General features: G+C 33.8%; 3 long non-coding RNA genes across 3 annotated transcripts; 1 reads left to right on the top strand and 2 right to left on the bottom strand.

The window, feature by feature from the left end:
• Window positions 1–7: 7 nt before the first annotated feature.
• Window positions 8–15,390, bottom strand: LOC134231257 (uncharacterized). Its single transcript, XR_009984529.1, has 5 exons — window positions 15,142–15,390; window positions 877–966; window positions 373–464; window positions 136–260; window positions 8–52 (listed from the first exon to the last, which is right to left on the bottom strand). It is a non-coding gene; the product is annotated as an uncharacterized LOC134231257 (long non-coding RNA).
• Window positions 15,378–22,686, top strand: LOC134231256 (uncharacterized). The gene is made up of 4 exons (XR_009984528.1): window positions 15,378–15,502; window positions 15,624–15,696; window positions 20,935–21,005; window positions 22,504–22,686. It is a non-coding gene; the product is annotated as an uncharacterized LOC134231256 (long non-coding RNA).
• Window positions 17,005–19,348, bottom strand: LOC134231255 (uncharacterized). Its single transcript, XR_009984527.1, has 3 exons — window positions 19,324–19,348; window positions 17,919–18,043; window positions 17,005–17,525 (listed from the first exon to the last, which is right to left on the bottom strand). It is a non-coding gene; the product is annotated as an uncharacterized LOC134231255 (long non-coding RNA).
• Window positions 22,687–22,706: the final 20 nt, after the last annotated feature.

Genomic DNA, 22,706 nt, shown 5'->3' with positions numbered 1-22,706 from the left:
CTGTGAGTTTCCTCTTCAAGTGATCCATCAGTTTCCACCTCCAGACTGTTCTCTGTAATATTGAACTTAGGAGTTTAGCTTACAAGTTGTGTATTGTTAGAGTTTTCAAACATTTTGAGTGAAAGTAACAAATACCTGTTCTAGGCTGTTCAAGATAGGATGCTGTAACAAGGTGTTCATTGTTTTGTGAAACATATTTATGACTACTTTAACAGGATCTTCTTCAAATGATCTATCAGTTTCCACCTCTAAACTGTTCTCTGTAATATTGAACTCTGGTTTAGATGGCAAAAATTAAATATGTGCAGCTTTGATATAATTGTTAAGATTAAAGAGTCCAAATTAATTAAAATATTCATACAAATTACTTACATGTAGTCTTTTGACAAATCAGGATGATAATTGATTTAGGGTTACTCTGGTACTGAAGTTTGATCTTGTGATGATTGACATTTTAACTGTGCCTACAGAAAAACTCAAAAATGTCAGTTCAATAACATTTTGTTCATTATCTCTGTAACATATTTTATTACACAAGTCACAAGTATTCTATGAATTAACAAAGAAAACTATAATTTAACTTAATTTAGTCTGAATGCTAATGGTTTTGCTATGCATTCAATAATTAACACAATTGCTATAGTACAATGTGACAATATAATACATGTATTATTTTCATATATCAATATATACAACTGTAACAGGTGGTGAAAAGTGAAGTCTCAACCAAGACTCAAACCCAGGGCCTCTGGCGTACATTGCCAGCACACTAACCCACTGAGCTGATTGAGACCCAATATTTTGACTGACTTTCACACACCTGTTGACCCGGTACATCTGCAACAAATATTTCCCTCTATTCTAGAATTTTCTTACCTGTTTGCATGTATCATATTAATTTTATAATCTTTGAGAAGCTATCAGTGCAGTATAATGGAGTACCATCTGCTTATTACTAGCAAATACCTGTAAGTATAGCATACACATGTACAATATTTACTAATTATTTTAAAACATGGGCCTTAAATAAATATTTGTTTGTTGGCAGTTGCCTACTGTCCAATAGAAAACGCACCTGACACAATTAATTTTTTCACGCCACTTGTAATAATTTTTTCTCAATATTTAAGGACATTAAAACTATATTTTATTTTTGACTTTGTTCAATTGTTGTTTTCCAAACAGCTGTGATTTTGACAAGAGATAAAGAGTGGAGATTATTCATATTTAGTGGGGGACAGTCTATGAAAAGCTCTATTATTTGTTATCTGAAATCTGAAATTAAAAATCTGAAAACATTTTATTTTTTAAAATGCCTTTTATATTACTACCTTCCTACTACCCAGTCTAAAAATTATAGGTTGGCAACTGCTTTTAGCTTTGCCATTATTATTTTTAGTAACCACAATAAAGAATATAGACCTACAGTAGTGAGTATATTATACGTGACAACTCATTATTGGAAAGTAACTAGGCTTTGACTCAGTGGCGGATTTAAGTTGGGGCATATACACGATTCTTTTTCACAAGTTTTACGGAGTTATCGCGCTTTGTCACACGGCGGCGTTGTCGTCGGCCGCCATTACGGTGCTGATAATGTGATAAGAATGACAGTAAGCACTACGAATAAATGGGTGACAAATGCATTGTTTTCTTTGTTTTCCAAAGTCGGACATGCTGATATACGACTGGAAAAGTATGTTATATAGTAAATAAATTTAAAGAGAAGATATACACGTGTGTATTTTTTTTTAATCAAATTTTCAATATCATTTTTCTAGTTAACCGCTCGTAGGTATCCGAAACCTTTTTATTTGACGCTTAGTATATAATTTTACACACCATGTGCTAGTTTACTAAATAAAAATAATTATCAATTACAAATAAATTAAGACAAAATTTAAAAAAAAATTCTTGTTTACTATTTCATTAAAAACTAGTGCTAATTGTAACGGGGACCGTTACAGATGTTCCCCAAACGCTCCCCATGTCCCTTATCGTGCCTTATTCCTCTAAGACCTTTTATAAATATGCTAAGTATCCCAAGATTTCATTTAAGAATATAAAAGTTACAATGATATCAACTATCAACGATATATTGTTTAACGTTTTGCATGCGCGCACACGTACATGTACATGCATATGCAAGATGATTATGGCATGTTGATTAAGCGATTAACATATCTTTCTATCCCGCGAATCAAAGAAAAAAATACATACATAAATTTACCATTTCTCAAGCATATGTCATATTTTTAATATATCGATTCACATTTTACTTCTCTACTTATTTAAACCTCGGGCTCAAAGTTGGTTTTATTCCGACGACAAGGCAGGGTTAAAGTCGACTAAGGGTATCACACCAATACCTAACCAATCAAAATGAACTTATTCAATAGTAGTTCCATACATGGAAAAGGGATTTTCCTTTCTGTTCAGAATTTTTTTAATATTTCCTCTCAGGCCATTTTGACAACTCTGATACCTGTGCCTGGTAAATTTTATATACTTTGTAAATAAATATATAAAGGTTTTTTTACCGGAACTATTCATTTTTTCCAATGCATAGGGGGCTACTCTCTGGGTTTTACAAGAGATGTTTAAAAAGACATTCGTGTCAGCTAATGTGACCTATATTGTTTAACACCTTCTTATTAATATTTTTTTCATGAATGCAAATATCTGATTATTTTACGAAGGAGCGTACATGTATATTGATTTTTTAATATACCTAAAATCGCTATTTCTGGGGATTGCGTAATTCTAAAAAAAATTCAAATAAATTTCAAAGGTAAATTAAACAAAGGATGCTTGGTATTAAAATATTATTTCAAATCAGTAGAATCGAATGCTATTAACGACATCTGAATAAATAGGCTATAAAAGGCTTATATGCCAACTTTGGTCATCTGCACTTTAATTTTAAACACGACAGGATTTGTTATTTTTTCTGTATAAATTAATAATTTCTATATACTTTGGAAACTCAAATAAAATATTTTAATACACTTTCCTCGAGCTCTTTTCTGCAGTTTTCCTGAAATTTTATGTGGGTCCGAGGTGTTATTTGAGTTTAACAGTGATTCTCTACGTTGCCATTAATTTGATTTGTTTGTGTGTGTGTGTGGGGGGGGGGTATTCTTAACCTATTTAACGTTGGAGTTGAATCTTGTATCTTATTCCAAGAACTTAAGATTGATTGTGACATTTGGATGAAAGGTCAAGGTCATTAAAAACCACCACCTCTTTAACTTCTAACCTGTCAACCGAAATAAACTCTGAAAGGTGTTTCTAGATACATGTACATGTACTTCATGTTTCTTTTTACCCTTGGGTCAAGGACAAAGGTTAAGGTCGATTTCAAGTTCATAGGTCAAGGTGATTTTGGTAAATAGTTAATATCAACATTTTATTCAGGTTACCAGTGACCTTGACCTAAGTTTCAAGGTCAAGGGTAAAAAGATCTGCATGCTTCAGTATGTTACATGTCTTGACATTTAGAAGTTCTTAATTCTGCATGAACATCAAACACTCAAGTATACTGTCTTTTAATACATTGTGTGCGGTCGCATGTGCATGCACGTCCATGTAATACTTTTGATAGTAGTATAATGTAGGCAATCATTATATCTATTCATATTTGAAATTTCACCCTGTATTATTGAGAACCAAGAAAGTTGTAGGCATTTAAAGTTTTAGCCAATCATATTGCAGCACACGTGCATGTGCGTGCGTTCATGATTATTCTTATATATCATGCTGTAGATCTTCATAATGTAAGACTATGTTCAAAATTTCAAAGGATTTTGTCAGAAAACAAAATAGATATTTAGACTTTAAGTTTCAGCCAATCGCAGCGAAGGGCACCTGCATGCGCGTGAGATCTTGCTATTTTGACCATGTCATCATGTCTATACTACTATTATATCCTTATATTATGAGTTTCAAAGCATTTCATCCAATATTTAAAAAGTTACGGCTAAATGTATTATATTGATCATTTCACGTGTTACACGTGAGCGCACCTGCACGCACGTGCGCGCAAAATGACCTTCGTTCCGCACATCTACACAACATACCTAGTGACCCTAAAAAGGTTTCACCTAGATCGGATGAGTAGTTTACGAGAACACTCGCGGACAAAAAAGTACCGGAGAACAAAGAAAAAATTCAGAAAAAGTAAAAACAATATGTTCCCAAACTTCGTTTGGGGAACATAAAAATGTGTCAGTCGAGAAAATCTAGACGACCGTCGTGTTATTTATCCAATGTTACCTTACTGATATTAATTTATTTAATACTCTATAAAGTGATATATACTAACCCATATTCAAACAACGTCAAGGAATATGGGATTTTATCTCAGTGATACATGTGCATTGCCCATTTTAGATTGAGTATGTGCTTCGCGGAATAATCCGGGTTGTGCATACCAGTTTTTTTGTTAGAAATGCCACAGTGACTATATATACTTGGTACGTGACGTAATTTCCTCCTTTCTAAGTTAGCAGACGAGCACATGGGTAGGTTGGTTCAGGCGATACAATCATTTCAATTTTGGATCGATATTTTAAAAAAGAAAATACGTTTTAGCCTACCAGTGTTTTCTCAAATAGAGTACATTTGTCCATTTTCACTGAAAGATTATATCCATTACGCATGCTTTCATCGGATTGAAGGTTAACTAAGCCTAGTGGTCTAATTTTCAAATGAACATTGATGTGAATTGAAAGCGGCTTTTACAAATGTATTATCACAAAAAATAAAAATGTTATCGTTATTCCGGTGCCCAGAATAACAAATTTAACTTAGAATGTTATGAAGCCAGGAAGCTTGGAATGTCGACCTACAACACAAAATGCCGGCCGTGGGGGAAATAACTCTTGCTTAAATCACTTCGATGAAAAACCATACATTTATATAATTTATCCATTATCACTGCCTCGTGTTGGGGTGGTCACGAGTAAGTGGCCTTCTTTCATAGGGTGAAATAATAAACGTTTTATTCTAACTAGACTGTACAAGCCGTTCTTTAAAAATATATAATTATACATTGATTCATAAAATAAATTCAATTAACTTTAAACAAATTGAAATGAATAGACAAGTTTTTTTGTTATAAAGTTTCAATCAAAATTTTGGACACGCACAAGCAAAGACAAGGCCATAATTCAAAAGGCGAACTTTAGGTAAGGGGTGGTCACGAATAAGTGGCCCACCTTCTTAGGGTGAAATAACAAAATAAAAATAACAAATAATAATAATAATAAACATTTTATGCTAATTACAAAACCAATAACGTTACAGGAAAAATTATCCGTATGACTACAGGTGCATGAAATATAGCATGTGTCAGTCTAACACTTGTATAAGGTCAACACAAGTGCATAGGAATGCACAGTCATTTAAGTCTCATAATCAACATCTTTACTGTCTTAGATTAAGCACACTAAGTCATAATTCAGGTACTCTCAAAATTCTTTTGGACTTAAAACGAGCAGTCGTGCAGTGCTTTGGACAAGGGTTTTAAATCAGAATTTGAGTTATTATAAACGGGGACTAAAACTATTTCTCCTACTAACTTCGTATCGGAAAATCAAAATGGGGACGTTTTTCCGGCCAAATGAGAGTAAGGGGTAGTTGAGTCTGGGGATGTAATTTGACCCGATTACAAACACCCATCCCTCAAAATATCCCCAACCGGGACGATATGGTTGCTCGCGCTCGATCACGCTTTTTACCTACCTACTTCCATTTAACAATAACGCACGCACACATAGACCCAAGGGGAACAACATTTAACACTGAATAACTTTCGACACAGTTGATGCCATGTTTCGAAGACTTACAGGACCATTTTTTCTAAAACAGATAAGGCAAACGCATATATTGGTATATATACAAAAGGAAGTAAGCTGTTAGGACTTTATTTTAGGGAAGCCTATAGGCTAATCCATGGACAAAATACTAGTATTTCCATATTACATCAATTTACATGTATTATAATATATTATACATTCTCTACATTAGTGTAATGGTCGCTTACAAAATAAGCAGGTTAAGGTAAAACACATCACTTATCTATTAAAATATCAATATTTTTGCAGGATGGGCAGGCACTTGCCTGTGTGCTCAAATAGGTATACATCTTAAAATCAGTGTTCGAAATTAGCGTCGGCCCGTCGGTCCTGCGCCGACGTACAAATGGAAGGACTCATGTATAGTATGACTATATGGGTCCTTGAAGTGATTTTGGGCCGATGATGATTTGCCAAGAAAGAAGGCCTAAAAATATGTTCTTTCCGATAACCCGACCAACACATTCAAATTTCTACCAAATCTGTGCCGGTTTCAATCAGCTGATGCAATTTTTATAAAGAATGTTAATCATAGCTTTAGTTGAAATATAAATTTGTCATCCTAGTCAACCTTCACTTAAATATGAAGAGGAATGATCACTTTTACATCATCTAGCATTCCCTCCCCCAATTTGTTTAGCTTCGTTTTCTAGCGCAAGACAGCCATGTTGGGTGTCTACTGTAAATATCCCACCTGGTTACTTCAGTCCTGGGATGTTTGGCCATATTTATTTAGGTATTTAGGGAAAGTGAAAAATAATGTTTTAAATGGAATATTATGCTTCAATATGTGAGATCGTACATTAGGCAAGAAAACAAACCCCACAGACAGATCCTGGTTTTTTTTTTATGTTACAGGGGACAAGAAGTGTGTTTACAGTAATATTAACATAATTTTTTGTTAAATAACATGATTTTTTATTGATAGGGAATCAATAAACTAACCAAGATTGTCAATTAAAGTTTATTTTCCTAAAATATTTTATGGTATTATTTTTGGACCTATGCTGCCTTGGAAGGACTTGTGTAGACCCTTTATCAGTGGGTCCTTTGGACCCACTGAAAATAATTACGAATTTCGAACACTGCTTAAAATGGATAAAGCCCAGGGGTTCACAACATGTTTAGTGCTCTTGGAGCTAGAAATAGGCACATTATGTAAATTCGATTCACAGCTACAAAACGCAAATCTTATCAGAACAACACCCCCCCCCCCCCCCCAAAGGGCCATACCGCTTAGCCGTGCATCAACCAGGCCTTACTGTAATATGCTTGGCATTAAATTTTAAACCTTGTCAATAGGTTACTAAAGCTAGATAACTAAACATTCATATGTGATTGGAATTTCGGGCTAAGAATGATACTGAAGGGAGTTCTCATGATACTCTACAGCTATTCACCGACATCGGGGATGAATCCATTATGACGAGACTTCCTTTACATGTCAAAATAAAAAATTAATTCTTGTATATCTGGTTCACAATTTTAATAAGCCATCATCATCTGACAGAGCTTTGTACCTCATTGCATGGATCATCTAAGTTTTTGTCAAATTTACAAACAGTGTAGGTTTTATGTGTCTGAATACAAATATCTAGGTGTGACATTTTGTTCTTCGGGTTCTTTCTCCTTTGCTCAAAAGCAGCTTTATCAAAAAGCATTAAAATCATTTTTTAAACACAGGAAAAATTTCATTTCCCTGAATCCTGAGGTTAAAACCACTATTCATATTTTTGACCATACAATTAAACCTATTTTATTGTATGCATCTGAAGTTTGGGGTTGTTTTAATCCATTTACAAAAAAAATAGCATACCCAATTGTACTATTGATAAAATATACTCCAACTTATTCTGTGAAAAACTCCACTTGAAATTTTGTAAATCAGTACTAGGTGTGCATAAAACTGCAACTAATTTTGCTGTATTGTCTGATTTAGGTAGATTTCCCCTGCACTTTGACATTGTAAGATCAATGATAAGGTACTGGTATAGGCTTGAAAATCTACGCCATTCTTTCCCAATTTTAAAAGATGCATATTGTGAATCCAAATCATTGTTTGAGAAAAACATCCCTTCTTGGTACAGCTCCATTAATTTTCTTATTACCAATATCGAGGGTATTCGTGATTTAACTTCAGTCAAAATGCACAAATTCAAACGTGAACTTAAAGATTGTTTATTTAGATATTATATACAAGAGTGGAATTCTCAACTTAAATCACACTCTGATAAAAAGCTGAGATGCTATAGCACTTTTAAACAAAATTTTGGTCAAGAAAAGTATCTTAATTTAATTAAGAATTTTGAGCAGAGGAGAAGTTTTACTCGTTTTCGCATATCAGCTCACAGACTTAATATTGAAAGGGGACGATATATAGGTATTCCTAGAGAAGAAAGACACTGCAATAGATGCAATAACAAAACAGTTGATGATGAGAAACATTTTCTCTTTTCATGTAATCACATTAAGGATGAAAGAAAAGTCTTGTATGAATTAATAAACGATTCCTGTAAGAATTTCCACAACTTGGACAGTGAAAATAAGTTAAATTGGCTCATGACTAATAAGGATGTGCAAATACTGATTCAAGTCAGTAAAATGATTATGAGAGCTGAAGTATGAAAAGTATTAGTAAACCTGGTTTGTTTGTTTTTTTTTTTTTTTTTTTTTTTTTTTTTGGAAATTTAATGTGTCCCCTCATTCCCTTCTTAAATGTACAGAATCAGTCAGAATGGGTGTCTTGAATACTTAGAGTACGGGTTTGCCAGTATAATCGGCTGTGCAGAGGCATCGTCCCCTGGTACCCTCTGTATCCAAGTTACCTTTTCTTTACATTAATTGTATGCTACCTTCAAGATCACAGATTTACATTTATACAGGATAGTACCATTTGTTTATATATATACATATGTTTGTTGTGTAAATTATTATTTTTGTATGCATGGATATGTGTAACAATAAGTGTATGTTTATAATATATACTATACATACATATATTTGTATATAAATTATTATTTTTGTATGCATGGATTTGTGTAACAGTAAGTGTGTGTTTGTGTATGTGGGTATGCATATGTCAAATATCTATTGAACTAACTCCAAGAGATTAGTTTGCATTAAGTTTCTAATTATATGCTAAGTACTTATTAATTGAAATTACTATTTCTGTTAATACTTAAATGATTTTTTTTTTGAATGACCATCTTCAATACTTAGGGTACAGGTTTGCCAGACTGGCTGTGTAGAGGTATCATCCCCTGGTGCCCTTTGTATTCAAGATGCACTAGTTTTATATTAGAGTACTGCCATTACTACAAGATTTTTTTTTTTTTTTTTTTTTAATTTACCTTATATCTATCATTTTTATTTAATTGTGTTTTCTTTTATCATTCTATGGTTTCTATGCTTTTGATCCAGTGTGGTGATGCACTCTAGAATGTCAAACTTAATCACAAGTCATGTTACATTATCCTTAATATAGAATTGTAATCAATGTTATCATTTTGTAATAATTGTTCATGCCCCCTGTGGGCCCTTGATTGGTGAATAAACATATATATATATTAACACAGCGTATATAGCCACAATAGGCTTGTAATAGTATACGTTTAATCAAGAACAAAATGAACTTAGGGTAGCCAATACCACATCAGCAGATCCTATTATCCCTTTAGCAATTTACTGCCTCTATCTAATTAGTGTGGTAGCAATCATGTCAATTGCCTTAACCTGTAGCCGTCTTTTAGGACAAAGGGTAAGAAGTTACTTAAACGATTATATAGCAAACTTTATAGCCGAGGATGAGAAAAGAGTACACCGGGATTAGGGGACTTTATACGTACAGTCGGAACTACCCTATTTAAGGGTAACTTAAACATCGGTCAAGTTAAGAACATTCTAATATAGATTCATTTTAATACCCGTTATTCTCCTCTTTAAGTCTAAGCGTCTTGAAAGGAATGGAAAATCTAACAGAAAGGGAAAGTCAAACACCTATTTCCATGATCTTAAATAGGTATAATATCATCACTCAGGCTCAATAAGCCTGTAATTATCGGTCAAATACTAATTATCAATCCCCCTTTAGCATGCAAATCATCTGATTCATCATGTTTAATCAATAAGCATGATTTTTTTTACATCGTTTACAATAAGGCATTAATTAGTTTTCCATACATGGAGAATATATACCATACAGGCGCATGGCCTGTCGTGCTCACATGCTGAGAACAGTTTAACATCTACTTTCATTGTAATTTCTGGAATACAAGTGCTCTGACTACGCACATCTTTCGGTTGTGTTCAAGCATAGATACAAACAATGTGTGATTCTTATCAGTTGAACATCTTTACCCCCCCCCCCAATATGTCCTTTTCAGCATCATTGAACAAGAATCAATATCGTGCACAAATACCGCAATAGAATTGTTCACAGATCTTACAAAACTATGTTAGGTAGAAAGAGTTGTAGATATAATGTCCAACTGCCATCCTTGAAAATATACAATATACTGTCATATTATCAAGTCTGTCGCATTAGAAAATTCATCCATCTAATCCCGATATCATGCCTCGATCCAATAGCAGGCAACACACAATGTTTTTTGTCAAAAATTGAAAATCATTTGGCTGTCTTTAAGTTAGAATAATTGCTGTGCTTTTCCATAAATAAGGAAAGTATTAATAAGGTAAGTAAAAGGGGTACCTTTATCATGACCATAGCTATTTAAATGATTAAGACAAAAATAAGCTTAACTATAAAAGGCGCTGGTTAGTGGTGACAGAGGTGGGGAAGTGACGACGCCGTCACCAATTTGTGTCATTGGTGGCGGATGCTCTTGCGAGCATGTGGCGTTATCGTCAACCCCACCTCACATGAACGAGTGCTGTTGTTAACGCATGACATATTGTGGGCGCTATTTGCGCATTTACTTTGATTTTAAACATCGTATGACATCTTGTGGCGCTATTTGCGCATTTGTGGCACTATTTTGTGCATTTGTGGCACTATTTGCGCATTGTGGCGCTATTTGCGCATTTACTTTGATTTTAAACATTGATAAATCAAATCTCAACATTTTTAATACCTGGATATGTTAATGGGATATTGGACCATTGAACAATATTGTAATGATTTAACATTGATGTCATTGTTAATGGGATATTGGCCCTTTGAACAATATTGCATTTCACATTGCTTACATTTATAATGTGATATTGGCCCATTGTATCATATTGTATTGATTTTACATTTTGATGGGACATTGGCCCATTCATTTGACATCGATACTATTTAAATGGGATATTGGTCCATTGTATCCATTTTGCGTGGCGTTGTGCATTCGCGCAATTTACCCAGTGCACAATATTTAGCCGATTTGGGGTCGCCACATTTGTTGTTGATTGTTTCGGAGATGACCCTGCGGCCGCTCCCAAATTTGTCATATGTCACCGCGACCAGATACGCCAAACTTCAAATAAATCCTTTAAATTACTAATTAAGCGTTATTTTATATAATAACATCTGAGATAATAACCCATATTCAAGCAACGTCAAGGAATGCACATCAGTGATACATGTGCATTGCCCATTTTAGATTGAATATGTGCTTCGCGGAATAATCCGGGTTGCGCATACCAGTTTTTTTTTGTTAGAATTGCCACAGTGACTATATATACATGGTATACGTGACGTAATTTCCTCCTTTCTAAGATAGCAGACGAGCACATGGGTAGAGCCTCTAGGTTGGTTCAGGCGATACAAAAATTTCAATTTTGGATCCATATTTTAAAAAACCCACCCTCCCACCGCATCCTTGTGCAGTTCACTGTTGAAAATTATATGTGTGTTTTTGTTTATAGTCGATACTGCCGTGTTTTTGCATTATATATTTCAGGAAAAGTCGAGACGCACGTAACACAGCCGTCATCCGTCAACGTCGCGGTGCAGTTACAGATGTCTTTCTATCAGGATTGTTCCATGAAGATGATGTTTGTTCGTTATCGTCAACCCCACCTCACATGAACGAGTGCTGTTGTTAACTCGTATGACATATTGTGGCGCTATTTGCGCATTTACTTTGATTTTAAACATCGTATGACATCTTGTGGCGCTATTTGCGCATTTGTGGCACTATTTGTGCATTTGTGGCGCTATTTGCGCATTGTGGCGCTATTTGCGCATTTACTTTGATTTTAAACATTGATAAATCAAATCTCAACATTTTTAATACCTGGATATGTTAATGGGATATTGGACCATTGAACAATATTGTAATGATTTAACATTGATGTCATTGTTAAATGGGATATTGGCCCTTTGAACAATATTGCATTTCACATTGCTTACATTTATAATGTGATATTGGCCCATTGTATCATATTGTATTGATTATACATTTTGATGGACATTGGCCCATTCATTTGACATGGATACTATTTAAATGGGATATTGGTCCATTGTATCCATTTTGCGTGGCGTTGTGCATTCGCGCAATTTACCCAGTGCACAATATTTGCCCATTGGGGTCGCCACATTGTTGTTATTGGGAGACGACCCGGCGGCCGCTCCAAAATTTGTCATATGTCACCGCGACCAGATACGCCAAGCTTCAAAAAACCCTTTAAACTAATTAAGCGTTATTTTATATAATAACATCTGAGATAATAAAAAAATTAAAACTTTCTATTCTTCTTTATCTGATTTTAATTACAATATCCATTGGCCTATATACAATCATGTATATGAACAGCCTGCCTGCCGAGAAAATCACCCCCCCCCCTTAAAAAAAAAAAAAAAAAAAAAGACTTAGTTTCATGTATTGCATTTATAACATAATTAACATTTGAGTAGGAATAATCTAAAAAAAAATCTTCATATTATTTCAGGGTGTGCTGTAATATTAAACACGATTATCGTTTTTTATGAAATGATTCCACACATGTTGGTTGTGTGAAATCACTTAGGAAAGTTTTAGCGGTGACTTGCATTCTGAGTATACTAGTATACACATGTATTATAAGTAACTTAAAACTTCAACCGCATTTAACTCAAAGTCCAGCACACATGAAGCTGTATATATAAAGCTGCAAAAAGAAAGAAAAACGGAGAAAATTGGAGTAATTAATTATAGTTCTGGATTTATAGTTAAACCGGTATAATATAGAGCGTTGCAAGCAATTTAACCTGAAATAGATAAGGAAATCAAGGGCAGGGGAGGGTGATACTTTTTAAAAATAAATCAATGATCCGCTTGCATGATCAACCTAGCTGTAATAATATTGAAGCCATGCACATGCATCCCTAAGAAATTTAGTCAAAAAATATTCACAATGACAGATGTAGATTTGTCGGGCCTGGAAGAGATTTTGTCGTCATTTATAAATTTTGTTTAACCATTATATATGGCACGCATATTTTTTTAAAAAATGACATCTGAATAAATACGAGAAGGGAAAGTAAAAAAGGGAGGATCAGTCGTCAAATCGCCCCTCTTTAAAACATCCTAGATACAGTATTCATTTGCCAATATCCCACGAGGACCCATGGATAATGAATAAATTAACACGTACAGCTTATAATGAACTAGAAAATAATCATCGCAGAAATGAAAACAAGAATTGTAAAAAGTTCCAGTCGTACATTTGTTTGTATTTGTATACTCATATTTATTTTCCAAAATGGCTTTACGTTCGCACCTGTTATAATTTTACTCATATGATTCCCCCCTCTTCCCCTCTTTCTCACTGTGTAAAAGACATAATATTCTTACTTATATAAGTTTTTACCTTTTAATCTTGCTACATGTAAAATTTATTTTAAAGAAAACCCGGCTTAATGTTTATTAAACCGCTGAAATACTGATAAAATACAACCAACTCTGCCTAAAACAATAACATTCAATCAATCGATCATTATTTTTTTAAAACATATAATTACACGAACAATGAATAAAAAATGAGATCAAATCAAAGAATGAATCGGTTAACTTTTACTTCATATGAACGCGTGTTTGTATAAGTATTAGACCAAAAAATTGATGAATAACGGAAAAAAGTTACTGCACTCAAGATACCGAATTATGACGTTATCAGCACCTTCATGGCGTCAAGTCACGTGATCCAAACATGGCGGCGCCCATAAATAAGGTCAGAGAATAGAGTATATACCAGTGTGTGCCCCCTAAAATTGTCAAAGTTAGCATAAAACGTAGTTTTGTCCAGAAAACGTTTAAAAATGTTTACTTGTTACTCGGTAGACCTCAATTTTACCCTACAAAACCTAGCTCTAGAATCCATGAACTTCCAGGGGCTTTGCCCCAAGGACCCCCACCAAGGCTTTGCCCTGGACCCACTGGGGGCCTCAAGCTGGCAACCAGACCCCCTGCCTAAGCTCTTGCAACCCCCCTTAACTTCAATTCCTGGATCCGCCCCTGAGACTCCTGTCTTGCCTTCTTGATAGGCCTATTATATAATGTACTACCATGATAACTTAGCTTCTTTATATCAGCATATTTTTTTGAATGTACATGTACACAAGTTAAATATACCTAATGGCTATAAGTTATAACAGCTGATATTTATAAAAAAAAAAAGCAGCTCTTTTCATAAGAACTTTACCAGGCATATCCTTTTACCTACTTCTTTGACATATTTTGCCTAGGAGTTATTCCCCTTAGCTTCCATCTTGTAGGGCAAAGCAGTGAATTTTCCTCTTTGAGCAACCAATTTTAAACCTAAATGCCAGAAATATATGGAGGAAAATATTTACAATCTCAAGATTATGAATTAACAGAGGCTTTAACAAATGTATTTTCAAAAGAAAAATCGTGTTAACTTTACCTCATGCAGTAACCAGTATAACAAATTGAACTTGGTTCACCCTTGAATAATGAAGGGAACTGGGAATGTTGCCCTACAACATGGCGGCCATGGGGAATAACTCTTGCTTTTAAATATGGAAAAACCATCTATTTTGAAATTTTGTACATGTATGTATAATTCTGCAGTGTTGTGTGATATGGCTTGCTGCATTTATATTTCGGACACTCAGGTGCAACAGTATTTAAAAAAAAAACATTAGGCCTATTCAGTTCACTAAGCCTTTACAATAGTATCTTGATAATATAAGAATGCAGAGAGCCTGTGCCAGGTCCATATCTTTCAACACACCAGCATGAGTATCTACCTGGATATATTATTTAAGTTGTCAACAAATATTTCCAAGAAAGTTATTACATCTATCTGATATAAAAAGTAGAAGATGAAAATATAAACTTACAGAAAATATGCAGTCGTTCTGCTCTTTCTTGTCTGCTTTCTCAGCCGCATGATGACGTAATATGTGACGTACGGCATTCCATAGTAAAACTACCTTTGGTTCCGTAACTTACATTTTATAACCGTTGTCATCAAAGTTCGACTTTAACGCAGAAATAGATTTTCAAGATAAAAAAAATTGAATGACGAAAATTAAAGTTATTTCCCGATTCTGTGACGAATACGAAACCGACAAGCCGAATAAGCCAGGTTCTACTTGCACTTCCTGCTGCAGGAAAAAAAAACAAGTCAGCGAAAGAACCTCATGTGACTTGTTTCAGACTTTCCTTTTGGCTGATTGCGCTCTGATCCTTGATACAAAGGTAAAAATGAATGTTTTTTAAATCGTTTGCCATATTTTGTGTTTGTAATGCACGTATTTATTGATATTCAAGTTGCAACGAAAATTTTCAAAGTAAATTCGGTTTCTTGTTTTTAATTCAGGTTCTACAAGTACGTAACGCGGCATGGTGAATTGATCGAGCGACACCTATTTGAAGGCTTTACAAAGTCTTGCGTAAGTAATTCAAAAAGTGATTGTGTAAGCCTTTCTAGCTCTTTTCTGACAGTTGTTCTGCTGAAAATTTAATTTTTCCATCAGATGTAAACACTATTTAAAAAGTGATTTTTATTTTAACTCTTACTGTGTGCATAATTTTGACAAATGTGTGGAGACTTGTAAACACAAAATATTTTTGGACATAGGTCTTACTAAAGAACCATCTTCTCGGGGAATGATTTGAGGGCTATGCCAAAAAATAAATAAATATATAACTATTGCATTTAACAGCTGTTTAATGTTTTCACTATTCAGGAATTCTGATCATTCTATGTAGATTTTTAAAAAAATCATCTTTTCAGTATTAAAAGTCTGTTAAATCCTATGTCATCAAATACAAATAATATGTTGACGGTACAGCTGTTATGGCGAGAACAGATATTTATTTTGTTATACAATTTAGACTGGGCTCGGCAAACTGCACATGACATTTGGTGCATCTAGACTCTGACGTCACTTGACGTCATATGTGAGTTACATATTTCCAAAAAGAAGCCTGAACAGTGATGAAAGTAAATGAAGAACATTTTGTTTACTATTTATCTTCAATACTCATCCATTAAATCAGGGCATTTTTACTTTTAGTTCAACTTTTGCTGCTATTCTCGTGAGATTGTAGCTTTAACAAGTGATGCATTGTGGGTCCTCAAAAAATTCTATCGTATAATGTTCAGTAGTCCGAATTTTCTCTTTGCACTGGAGTTGCTGTAAGAGCTCGCAGTGACGAGCGTTAATTCGCGACGCTTGCTGCGCGCGCTATCACAATTAAAATTAAATATTTTATTTCATTTGGTTACAATACCCCTGCGAGACGATCATGAATAATTCATGAATTTCCTTGAATTTTTCAAGAATTTAATTCATGAAATGTTCATGAAACGTTCATGAAGATCCTATGAACTTATTATTGGACATTTTCAAATCATGAATTTTTATTCATGAAAGAAAATTGATGAATATTCATGAATATTTTTTTCATGAATAATTCATGAAGAGTCATATTCATGAAGATTCATCATTTCAAGAATGTCCAATAATAAGTTCATAGGATCTTCATGAACTATTCATGAATAATTTGATGAATTTTTTCAGGAATGTTCATGAATGAATAAAATTCATGAACCATTAGTGTTCATGAATATTCTTGCTTATTCGTAAACAAATAATGAAATATTATTATTCATGTTTATTCATGAAAATGCATGAAGTCATGCTAAAAAAAAGTAACAGTAGATGATTTATAATACAGCATCTTGAAAGATTTTACAGAAATGTTTTTGTTTTCCAACCAAGGCAACAAAATCTTTGTTAAAAAAAATTAAAATAGACAATCTGACACATTAAACCATAGTAAATGAGTAATGTAGTTCATTCCTTGTAAAAGTATAAAAAAAATTCAATTCAAATGCAACTCTTTGCAGAATGTTTAACCTTACTTGGTCAAAAGGAGAGGGGGGTCCTTCCTCAGCATGTTTCAAATTGTGTTTTAATGCCAGAAATTGAACAGTTTTTAATTCCAGTCTAGGAGAAAAGTTTGTTCAGCACCAGGGAAACAGTTTTCAGTGCTTTCAAGCAGTTCGAGCAGAGATGGTCAATTCAAAAATCCTTATTGTCTCTCCATGTGGAATTTCCAGAATTTCATCATTTGGATCCTTTGATTGAATATCATTCATATTTTCATTTCTTTTTTTTTTTTTTTTTGTTTCTTTTTCAAGAGCTCAGATTTTTGTGCAGCCAGAGTTTCTTCTCTTCTGCTCAGCAACATTTGTGAACTGCTTTTCTTTTTCCTTCAAAAAGAAAGATTTTCTGAAAGTACACATGATTGTAAAACATAAGACTTTTTGTATTTTCTTGCATTTTCTTGCATTTTAGATTCATTTAATTTTGCATCAAAGACACTTCCAAATTTAAACATTCTGAGTGGAATTTAAGCCTATTTCCTTGGACCGCCATTTTGTAGATCAATCAGGCCTATGAGAGTTTTGAGTCTTAGTCTATAATTCATGTATGTTATATGGTCGGATCCAAACTCAAAACAAAGTTAGACAAAAATTGCATTAAAGAAAGAGCCATATTAATTTATTATAATGTGCTTTAATTAGTTGTTATTTTACAAATAGAAAGTAACATTTACAGACAGATTTCTGACTCAGTGATTGTCTCCATTTTTTGTCACTCACCAGTTATGAAGTAGATCGATCCTATATATAGTCTTCCTTCTTCATATTCTGTTATTTTCTTTAAAAGTTGACAAAGATCAGTGACTGTACTGTTTATTGGACACACCTTGTTAGAGGGTGAAAAACTACAAATTACAAAAGCATAATAAGAATTTGACAAAATATCAAAATCATAAGCAATCATACAAAATTAAATGCGTAACTTTAACATGTGAGCTGAACAGGCTCCGGGGCCATAAAACTTAGCCAGCTCACTTTTGAGATCAAAATTCGAGACGGTCTAGGTTTTTGGTCTCAGTCTCACGTTAGGTGTGCCATGAAAATTTGCCGTCTCGGTCTCAGTCTCACTTTCTTGGTTTGGTCTCACTTTTGAGCTCAAAAAGTTAGATCACATAAAAGGTGTCTAACTTCATAATTTTTGGTCTCACTTCCAATATGGCGTCTTCGGCAGCGAGATTGAATATTTTCAACATCATTCAAAGGCAGAGAAAAGCTCCCCGTCCGCGTGTTTTCAGGGATAGAAGTAATCCATTAGAAGATTTGGAGCCGAATGAAATCTATGTGAAATACCGTTTTCGGCCTGCTACTATCATGTTCCTTGTGGAATTACTGTACAATGATCTTGTAAGACCAACGAAACGAAACTCCGCCCTGCTCCCTCTTTTACAAGTGCTGGTAGCCCTACGGTTCCTAGCCACTGGATCATTTTATAACCTCGTCGGTGAACCACTGGGAATCACCAAGTCTTCGACTGGAAGAGCCGCTCGCCTTGTGTGTTCCCTTCTTGCGAGTTTTGCACAGAGGTACATCAAATTCCCCGTAGATCTATCCACATTCAAGAGTAGATATTATGATATTGCAGGTACGTGTATTTAACATCTTTGATATACAAACTATCATTTCACATGAAAGTTGATGACGTCAGTGACGTCAATTATTAAAAATGACGTAAAAATTAACATATAGTAAACATAAAGAACAAAAACAGTCTTTATTTTGAATTTTATTTTAATACGTTTTATTATTGCGCAATACCTAGTGGGCGTGGCACTGTCACGTGTAAACAATATCCCACAATGCACTTGGTATCCAACTCAGTTTTGGTCTCACTTTCCGTCTCGAGTTAGAAAATTTAAAATGAGCTCAATCTCCCTTTATGGCACACTAAAAGTGAGACGGTCTAAGTTTAGCCCGGAATCCGAGATTTTTAGATTGAGCTCAAAAGTTAGCTGGCTAAGTTTTATGGCCCCGGAGCCAGGCCTATGCCTATCGCATGCTGGAAATGCGCGGTTTTACAAAACATTGTAGTTGCAGAATTTAAACATGATAAAATATTTTGCATAATACTGTTAGATACAGATGATCAAGTTAGATATAAATTCAAGTAAAACAATATAAAACTTACTCCTTAGGGAGGCCAACATCAACAAACTTCACAGGCCAAAACGCCAGGCAAACCGCATGGCTACCATAATTAGTATAAACAGAATATTGAACCCGATCGAAATAAAATTATACAATACGAAAACGGCACAGTAACTATGCAAATAATAGATCACAAATACTGATTCTTCCATACTACAAATTCCCACTTCCAAAGTCTCGCGCGTTTTCAAGTTTGCGCCTTTTCAAAAATGTACGGTAGAGCTAAGAAATGCCTCAGTTTCGAATTTCCAAGATTTCTGTTTTAAAAAAAATTACAAACACTATCTGAATAACTTTTCACTGAAAATACAATATTTTATATCAAAATAAGTTTTATCAATGAAGAATTCGATTTTTTTACGTCATAAATTATACATGTATTGACTTTTAGTTTCGTATAGCAAGTATGGCGCCCCCCTATGACATGATAATAACAATATCTCGCCCTCAGACAGAATATTCTGAGCTGTGAAGACGCATAGGAGAATTAAAACTACAAAATACGAATGTGGATCATAGATACTCTACAACCATGCAGTCTGTGCTCTATCATTTACGCACGAAGCAAGGGAAACTTTTGACATTTTAACTGCACCAAAATTGAAATGTATGTAGCGTTTCGATCCAGGAATAATACGGTACAGTACAGACAAGTGATATAATTTTTAAGTTGTTAATAAATATATATAACGTTTTTTAACGAAGCTCACAAAGTTCATTTTCCAGAATGTTTCATTTTCCAACAACTTGTTTAAAGTTTGATGTTAGAGAAAATTCGGTCGAACAAAGTTGTGTGATGAAAAACGATATTAATTAAAGATCATTATGATGAATATAACTGTTTAATTTAATTTATGAAGAAACACAAGTAATGCATTTGAAAAAAAAATGCTGTCAATTGTGATGCAGTGTTTGTGTAATTAAAATCAAATAAAAACACTAAATGTTTAGAGATTTCATGATTTATTTTTTCAGATGGTGAAAGAATTATTATTAAACATATATTATACCAGGGGCTTGTTCAACAATTGCATCTGCATGCAAAGTTGTATTATGAGAGTATTGAGTGTTTTCTGTCAATCATTAAATGTCAATTATTTTAGTCTTCATGAAAATTCATGAACATTCATAATACCTTGAACTCTACATTTTTTCTGTCTTTAAAATGAACCATCTTTATGAACCAGTCATGAACACATCATGAATGTTCATGAACGATTCATAAAAGTTCCTGAAATCATGAATTTCACCTCGCAGGGGTAGCACCCAAATTGTGGACTAGGTCAATAACACACTCTTTCATATGATATCTGACACATGCCTCTATAATGGAGTTATGAAAGTACTAAACAGAGGGTCTTTTGTTTTGCTCAAAGCATAATTTATATGCATGCAGTACCATCAAAATGAACTTAGTCAAATGTCGAACAATATATGTAGAGAAACAATTTCTTTTTCTTTTTTCAATTTTCAAATTGGTAAATTTTTTTAGGGCTACAATTTTAATTTGGGTCTCCTGTACTAGGAATATCATATCTTTAGCAGAATTGTGCCACTGAAATAAAAGGGAACTCTTTTTTATTTTTTTTAGGTGCACATGTTACAAAGTCCTGGATGGTGTAAGGCTGTTTGTCAACATCTGAAACCCACATGTATTTCAGGGTAGGTACATTGTATATTTACTGTCTCCTAATTTTCTTTCCTAAAAGGTGCATAAGGCATATTTTGTCTGATTTTAAAGTTTTGTCTCACTATTTATTTCTTTAAATTATTTTTTATTTCATGAATTATCTGCTGAGAGTCTACTTAATTGATTAATCAAAGCTTTATTGTAACACATACTAGTGAAATTATCTTCTTATGTGAGACTTTAAGATATACAAATTGACAAAACATGGACCTGTCAAGTGATATCATTGTATTTATTTTATTTCATGTCATCCTAAATTAGGAATTGGTTCCAACTGACCTTAACAATTGGAATATTAGTATGTATACCTTGGTGTTATATTCCATGAAAAGCTTAGTTTCCAAAATAATGCCGATACTTTGCCAAAAGCAGGTGGACGTGCTTTCGGAGGGATGGTTTCTAAAATTCGTTCATACAAAGATATAGGGATCTCAACTTTCGAAAAACTTTTCTGAATTGTGTAGCACCAGTTTTGGACTATTGCAGTGAAATATGGGGTCTTCGAAACTATCACTGCATTGAGATGGTACAGAATCGCGCACTTCGTTACTACTTGGGGGTACACAGATTTACACCGACACCAGCACTACATGGAGAATTCGGTTGGAAGCTGCCTTTCCATGGACACCGCATTAACGCTGTACGATACTGGAATCGTTTACTGACCATGGAGGACAACCGCATAACAAAACATGTTTTCTTGTGGGAACTAATTCAGTGTAATAAATATAGCTGGACGTCGCAAATTAAAGCTCTATTTGAATCGGTGAATTCTGAACATGTTTATCATAGGTTATTACTATTTGATATAGATGAATTTGAACGAAGATTACTTTTAAATTATGAGAATGAATGGCTAGTAAAGATGAAACAACTACCTAAATTACGTATGTATAAAGAATTCAAAACACATTTTAATACTGAAAACTACCTAGAAATGAATATTCCAAAATTTCAAAGATCTATTCTTGCTCAATTTAGATGTGGAATTTTACCAATTAGAGTTGAAATTGGAAGATATAAAGGAGAATCATTAGAAGATAGGTTATGTAATTTTTGTTCTAAAGATGAAGTAGAAGACGAGGATCACTTTTTGTTTAAATTGTACAGAATATTCCAATATCAGATCAGATTTATTTACCAGTATTAGATGTAACCCAACTTTGTCTATGTCCGATCAAGATAGTGTAAATTTTCTTTTAACAAATTTTCCCAGGCAGACCTCAAAATATTTATACCTTTCATACATGCACCGACAATCTCTGTTGTATAAAAAACGCCATGCGTAATATTTGTTTATATATTTTTCATATATTTTGTTAAAAGTGACATATAGGTCCGATGGGCCGGGTGTTTGGATATAAATTGTATTAAATGTTTTTCATTGTACTGTATAACACATGTCACTATAATAAATAATTTACTTACTTACTTACTTACTAATAATTTCATAATAAAATTTCTTTTTAGGAAATGCTTGTCAGGAGCCAAGACGGAAAAAAAGACTGAAAAACTGCCTTTAAACACAGACATTATTCATTTCAATGGATAAGCTAGAAACATCCAAACAATATTACATTAGAATCATCAGAGACTGTCAATTTTTATCCCTCACTGTGGCAGAAACACCTAAATAAACATTGAAAAGATAAATTTCTTCGTTCATTGCTTTT

This window comes from Saccostrea cucullata, unplaced genomic scaffold, assembly GCF_032062105.1.
Source record: "Saccostrea cucullata isolate Sc308-1 unplaced genomic scaffold, CSIRO_AGI_Scuc_v1 ctg4435, whole genome shotgun sequence".
Taxonomy (NCBI): Eukaryota; Metazoa; Mollusca; class Bivalvia; order Ostreida; family Ostreidae; genus Saccostrea; species Saccostrea cuccullata.
Note: the sequence above shows the minus strand (reverse complement) of the source record. Positions and strands in the feature narration are given on the sequence as shown.